We start from the raw sequence: 7500 nt of genomic DNA on the forward strand, positions 1-7500 counted from the left end.
CTTCAGTGGAATCAAGTTTTTGCTTCTAGCATTTTTTCGAGCTTCTGTATTGCGGTTCTAAGTGTGCGCTTTATTTAAAAAATATTCAAATCTTGCTATAGAAACTCCGTGGAATTTATAACTGAAAGAGGTCTGCATTCATAATCTGATTTGTTCTGTCATGGCAGAGAGGAAGTATGGTAAAACCAAACAGAAATAAACGAAACGGAGAAAAGTTTTAAAAATATAACTATTATAAATATATTTCTCTATTATCTGGTAAGAAACAAACCTTTCTGTTCGTGATCTGATTCCTGATGCTTATTTGTCTTCGTAATATAACACAACCATTTTTATTTCATGGCGCTGGGAGGCATTAAAGTACAATGGGAAAATAAAGACGTTTGGCGTTTCGGACGTGAGATGGTCTGAAAATACGTGAGCAGATTATATGTTACAGTTCTGATAAACATGATACGTGATAAAAATCCTGGTTGTAGTTTTTTCCTCCCCCCCCCTCTCTCTCTCTCTCTCTCTCTCTCTTCTCTCTCTCTCTCTCTCTCTCTCTCTCTCTCTAGAACACACTCTTTTGACTTTTCGGTAGAAATAACATTATTTTTTTTCATGACAATTATTACATGCATTCGTTATATATATATATATATATATTATATATATATATATAATATATATATATATATATATATATATATACAAATATATATATTTTGCAATTCCACACGGTCCCGTGGGTAAGTATATAAGAGATCCTCACGTGGAAATGAAAGAAGGGGGTACCAAGACTTTCAACTTCTTATTCCAAAGTCATCTTCAGGGTACCTCCTTCTTTCATTTTCACGTGAGGATCTCTTTTATATATATATATATATATATATATATATATATATATATATATATATATATATATATATATATATATATATATGATAGAGAGAGAGAGAGAGAGAGAGAGAGAGAGAGAGAGAGAGAGAGAGAGAGAGACCTTACCTTACAGACCTTACAGTTCGTTTGGATTGCCCCAGGTCCCTCAGTGTGAGGCACCTCTAATGTCTACCAGAGAGTTGCTAGTACATCGTCGGGTATATTTTGCATCTTTCCAATCTTGGATGGTCTGGGATGCAGTTTAGATATTTGTCGAGCTTATTCTTCTACACATCTACACTCACTCCTGATATATTCCTCAGATGAGCTGGCAACGCACTGAATAGACGCTGCATTATCGATGCTGGTGCGTAGTGGATTAATGTCCTGTGTGCTTTCCTTATATTTCCTGGTATAGTTTTGGGCACTAATAATCTACCTCTGCTTGCTCTTTCTGATATTTTTAGTTCCATGATGTTTTCTGCTATTCCTTCTATCTGTTTCCATGCCTGAATTATCATGTAGCGTTCTCTTCTCCTTTCTAGACTATATAATTTTAAGGATTGTAGTCTTTCCCAGTAGTCAAGGTCCTTAACTTCTTCTATTCTTAGCTGTAAAGGACCTTTGTACACTCTCTATTTTGTGCAATATCCTTTTGATAGTGTGGGTACCATATCATATTGCAATATTCAAGTGACTACGAACATATGTTTTATAAAGCATAATCATATGTTCAGCTTTTCTTGTTTTGAAGTGCCGTAACAACATTCCCATTTTTGCTTTACATTTTGCCAACAGAATTGCTATTTGATCATTGCATAACATGTTCCTATTCATCATCACACCAAGGTCTTTAACTGCTTCCTTATTTGTGATTGTCTCATTATTAGGTCCTATATGCATATAGCTTTTCCTTCTCTGTCTCCATAATTTATTGATTCAATTTATCAGAGTTAAATACCATCCTATTTACCTCTGCCCAATCATATACTTTGTTAAGGTCTCTTTGTAGAGCGTTCCTATCTTCATCACAAGTAATTTCTCTACTTATTCTTGTGTCATCTGCGAAACTACTCGCTACCGAATCCTTAACATTACTGTCTATGTCTTCAATCATAATAAACAGTATTGCAGCTAACACCGTACCTTGTGGCACACCGGATATTACCTTGGCTTCATCCGATTTCTCGTCGTTTGCAATAACTATCTGTTTTTTTCTGTTGTGTAAAAATTTCTTTTAACCATCTTCCTACTTTATCCACGATATTGTGTTTTTTCTAATTTTTTCTTCGCTAATATATATGGTCTACCTTGTCAAAAGCTTTTGCAAAGTTCATAGATAAACCACATCTGTTTCATTTCCGCCTTTTCATATTTTTGAATATGTTCTCACGGTGGAAACTAAACAGTTGAGTTTGTGTACTTTTTCCGGGTACAAAACCATGTTGTCCTATATTAAACAAAATTATTTTTTATTAAATGTTTCATAATATTTTTCTTCATTACCCTTTCATACACTTTCATAATATGTGATGTTAGACTCACCAGGCCTATAATTACTTGCCTCTAGTCTTGATCCACTTTTGAAAGTAGGGTAATATATGCTAATTTGTGGCTCCTCATAAATCTTGCCTGTATCTACACTTTGTCTTAATAATATTGCAAGTGGCTTTGCGATAGAATGAACTACTTTCTTTAACAAAATAGCCGGAACTCCATCAGGCCCACCCTGCTGCAGCTCCATTTTTAATTTCATTAATAGCCTGCACAATATCAGCTTCATTAATATCTATGTCAGCTAAATATTCACTATTTTCATCCCTTACTTCTATATCATTATCTTCATTATCTATTCAAGGGGTGAATTCTCTCTTATATCGTTCTGCCAATATGTTGCAAATTTCCTTTTTTCATCGTTAATCTCCCTTCAATTCTTAGAGGGCCTATTTATTCTTCTTTTATTCATCTTCTTTGCGTATGAGTATAATAGTTTGGGGTTTTGCTTGATATTTAATAGGGTTTTTTCTTCCAAGTCCCGTTTTTTCATTTTCTTTTGATTGTATATCTTTTTTTGTTCTGCATTTTCTATCTTACCTTTTAGTTCTATAACTTTCCAAGCATTTTTTCTTTTGTCAAGACCTTTTTTCCACTTTCTGATTTTCTGGAACAAGATCCTTCTGTCTCTTGGTATGCATGACTGATGTTTACTTTTCTTCTTTGGTATATATTTATCCACTATTTTCTCTAATATTTTTATATAATATCTCCGTATTACCCTTATGTCATCACTTACGAAAATGTTATCCCAATCTTTTGTTTAATTCTTCATTATTTCTGACCATTTTATATTTTTACTGTAGAAGTTGTATTTTCCATATCCTTCCCACTTTTTCATTTCATGCTTATCTCTGTTTTACTTGCTTGGAATGGACTGTTAATTCTATGATATTATGGCCTGAAATACTCGCATTATAAACTATCATTTCTTTAACATAATTCATCTCGTTCACAAATACTAGGTCTAAAGTATTTTCCTTCTTGTTGGCAGGTGATTTATTTGTTGAATGTTGTATTCTAGTAGCATATCTAATAGCTTTTCGAATTGCCTCTTATCTTCTGCACTACTATTACTCTCTTTTTTTATATGTATAAGTACATTCACAATCTCCTATTCGTTCTTTCCAGTCTACGAAAGGAAAGTTGAAGTCTCCAGATAGGAGAATAGTCCAGTCTTTGTGATTTCTACATATATCATCCAATTTTTCTATTATTAAGTCAAACTCTTTAGTATTAGGAGGTCTATATATTACTATGTTCATTCATTTTTCAGATTCAAATTCTACCGCATTTAGTTCACATTCTGAGTTACTATATTCTCATATATTTTTCCTTGTTTTTTGTCTTTCCCATATATTGCGGTTCCCCCTTGATTCCTATTTTTTCTATCTGATCTATAAGTTTGGAACCCTTTTATTGATCATCATTCCCAAGTTTCTTGGGAATAGCAGGTTTCACTTATATTCATTATATCTTTTTCTTTTCTTTTCAATTTGGGTTAGTTCTTCTAAGTACTCTATTTTTCTTTTTGAGTTACTCGTAACTAAACCCTGCGCATTCATCACTATGATGGTTTGCGTGTTTTCTCCTTCATTTAATATTGGTAATAATAAGGATTTTCCCATGTCTCTTTCCTGTTCTGGTATGTTGTTCTTTTTTTTCATTTCCAGAAATTCTGATATTAAAAAATCCAACTTTTCCCATAATATTTGATCTTCCTTCATATTAGTTATTCATTTTGTGTCTGAATCTGCAATTTTCCTCGTATCTGCAATATCCTCTTGCATAATAAATACAGTATTATCTCTTGAGTAGAATCTTGGAGCTGTTGCTTTGAAATTTTTGCTGACACCTCTGCATATCTCGTGATGGCTTGCTTTTTTCTTACCTGATATTCTTCATTCCTCTCTTTATTTGTTTCTTTCTTATTTTGGATTTTATTACTGATTGGTTATTTATTTGATATGAGAGAGAGAGAGCTACATATGAAAAGCGGAAGGGGGGAGGGCGGGGTGAGAAGGAAGACGCGAGGAAAGAACGTGATGGAAAGAATGGCAGAACATTTGAAACAAGAGAGAGAGAGAGAGAGAGAGAGAGAGAGAGAGAGAGAGAGAGAGAGAGAGAGATGTGGTGGTTATTGAGTAAAAGAAATGAAACCGACACCACGAAATGAAACGAGTCCAATTCGGTCCTCTTAAGGAGAAGAGGCAAGTTGAGGTATTTATGTCAACATGACCCTTTTAATTTCCCTCCAGATTAGTAGCTGATAATGCCAACCTTGCATTCTTTATTTACCTCGGAATGAATGAACGTTTACAAATTATCCTTGTCAGCAAATAAGGAAAAGAATGGCTCTCAGTGTATTATGGCTCCTCGTGTAATTACCTAGGAAGAATAAGGATTATTAAAGAGCAATTTCAAAAACAGTAGCGAGTTTCAGTGTGAGTTTGTCATTAGATAATTTCTCAGTCTCAAGGAGTCGTTTGTGAGAGACAAATTTCTAAAATGTATCTTAAGACAACGAGAAATTACAAGGAACTAATTTGTATTAAGAACATATTCAAAAGAAGGCAGAATTACACTAGAAGATGGTGTTCAGAAGGTTAATAAAAATATAGTTGTGCTTTTGTTTCAACATAATATTTGCGTTTGGGATTTCGAAGAAAAGAAATCCCACAAAATCTCAGTCTAGAAAATCTCCCAAAACACAGTTATTATCTAGTATCAGAAGGATACAACAATTTCTCTTCATAAAAATCCAAGTTGAAATATCCAAAGCTTCAGGTAAAATAAAAATGGATTTGATACGAACGAAATAAATTCTGTGCGGATTCACATATGCAAATCCACTGGATTTGAGGCCGGAGGATGAGTTACGTCACTCGAAAAGTTAGTGGTTAGTCTAATAACAGTACTGAATTTCAAAAAAAAATTCTGTTGATTCCCTTTTAGTTAAAGCTAATTGTTTGCTCTTCTTGTCTTTGATAAAAAATAATTAGATTAAAAAAAATTTTAATAGGAAAGAAAGTATAATGCATATCATATCAGACATCACCCCGTTGAGAGAGAGAGAGAGAGAGAGAGAGAGAGAGAGAGAGAGAGAGAGAGAGAGAGCGAGAGATTATATTTCCCTGGGAGGTAAAATCAGGCATTATGCTGTTTTTGACAGAGAGAGAGAGAGAGAGAGAGAGAGAGAGAGAGAGAGAGAGAGAGAGAGTTTCCGTGTGATAGTTACCAGAAAAGAAAGCCTCCTTCTCTACGGTGCGCTTTAATTGAAAATGAAAATACGCCAGACTCATTCCTCCTTTTACCTTTAAAGTTACATCTTTTCATAAAGGATCTTATTATCGGTGGTAAAGCAACCAAGAGATGTTATCTCTGAATAGATTAATGTTGCTGAGAAAACAGTTTTCCCGAAAGCAATAGATAAAAGCCGCTCTGGAAAATGTACGTAAGGTTTTGCAACAAAGAAATTCAGCTGGAGGGTTTGACCTGGAAGAGTTAAAGTATAAAAGATTAAACGAACATGAACGTTTTGCAATACGGGAAACACCTCTTAGCTAAAGGCGAATGCAATCTGATTTCTTCTGAAAAGGTCTTCACTGGTTTCATCATATATATTAAGGTCAGTGTAATCACAATTCTTGTAACTTTGTCATAAATTCCTATGCGTTCTTCAATCTGCAGGCATGTCATAGTATTCAGATTCTTATCGAACTGATCTTACATTCAAATAGGTTTGTTGAGTCCTAGTTTAACCACATGTGACCATTCATTAATGTGTACTCGTTACAGCATTTCCCATTGACGAAGATTGATTCATTGGCACAGCAGTCAACCCAAATGCCAGACAGAGGAACCACTTTCAGTTTGTTGGCAGCCGAAAGAAAAAAAGAAAGCAATTTGCCTGCAGACGATAATGTTATGAGCTTACATAAGTTCCTCACGAGTAAAAGTCAATACCTTAAACGCTGCTAAAGTCTTTAAATTAAACTCACTGATCTTTTAAAAAAAAAATCGTCTACACCAGCAATGTTTATTTAATGAACCAGAGAAGGCTGCGTTGGTTTGTGTAAGAATTCGTCTGACTAAGCCTCACGAAAGATGAAGACTCGAGCGAAATAATTCCGAAAGTTGGTGGTGAAATGGGTACATTTCTCTCTCTCTCTCTCTCTCTCTCTCTCTCTCTCTCTCTCTCTCTCTCTCTCTGGCCATTAATCGATACCAAAAAAACAATAAAAGTCCATCATAGAGGATTCTACAACGTGATGCAACCGCGTACCAAGACGTTGTACGAATGGAGACGAAGGAATTGCATTCTTAAGACTATTTTCTATACTCTGCTTCACACTTTCATTCCTTATATGTGTTTGTTGCTCAAGTCATTCATTCTTAAGATTTCTGTTCTCTGCTCGTACACTTTTGTTTTTACGCTTGCTGCTCATTTCCGTTCTTTTCATGTTTATTATTGTTCGTGGTTTGTGCCTTTATGTATACCTTAAATGGGGAATTAAGATTATGAAAAGAAATGAGAACTCAAAATGGTTTTCAAAGCCATTTTAATTTTTCTGCGGTTCTTAAGGTTAAGGGAAAATTTATGCTTGTTTTTGTGATGTGTCGTATAAGTTCTTGCATGTAAGTCTCGGCATTTCTTTTATACTATTAAACTGCCTTATGATAAAGCAAATGTACTCGGAAAACGATAAGATATAAATTTACAGCCAGAATTGAAGCAGTGGATTAACTTCTATTAAAAAAAAAACTTTAAACTTCCGTCTTATCTTACCCAGGCAAGCAAACGAGTCGAAAAGTAAAAAGTCAAACGCCTCTAATCTCTAATAACTGCGAGAAAAAAAAAACTGTTTATCGAGAACACCTCGTTTAATATGACCTAAAAACACGAAAGAATAAAGAATATTAGGTGCTTTAAAGTTCGGCCAAGTAAAACCATAATACTGAGCATTCAAATACACATTATAAAAGACGACTATATTGAGTTAGTGCGAAGATAAATATAAGAAAAAGCTAAGGTACCCTCGCGTACCTTTGACGACATAAATTCAGCGTGGCCATTTCTTTCAT

The sequence above is a fragment of the Macrobrachium nipponense genome, chromosome 6 (genome assembly GCF_015104395.2).
Source record: "Macrobrachium nipponense isolate FS-2020 chromosome 6, ASM1510439v2, whole genome shotgun sequence".
NCBI classification, from domain to species: Eukaryota; Metazoa; Arthropoda; class Malacostraca; order Decapoda; family Palaemonidae; genus Macrobrachium; species Macrobrachium nipponense.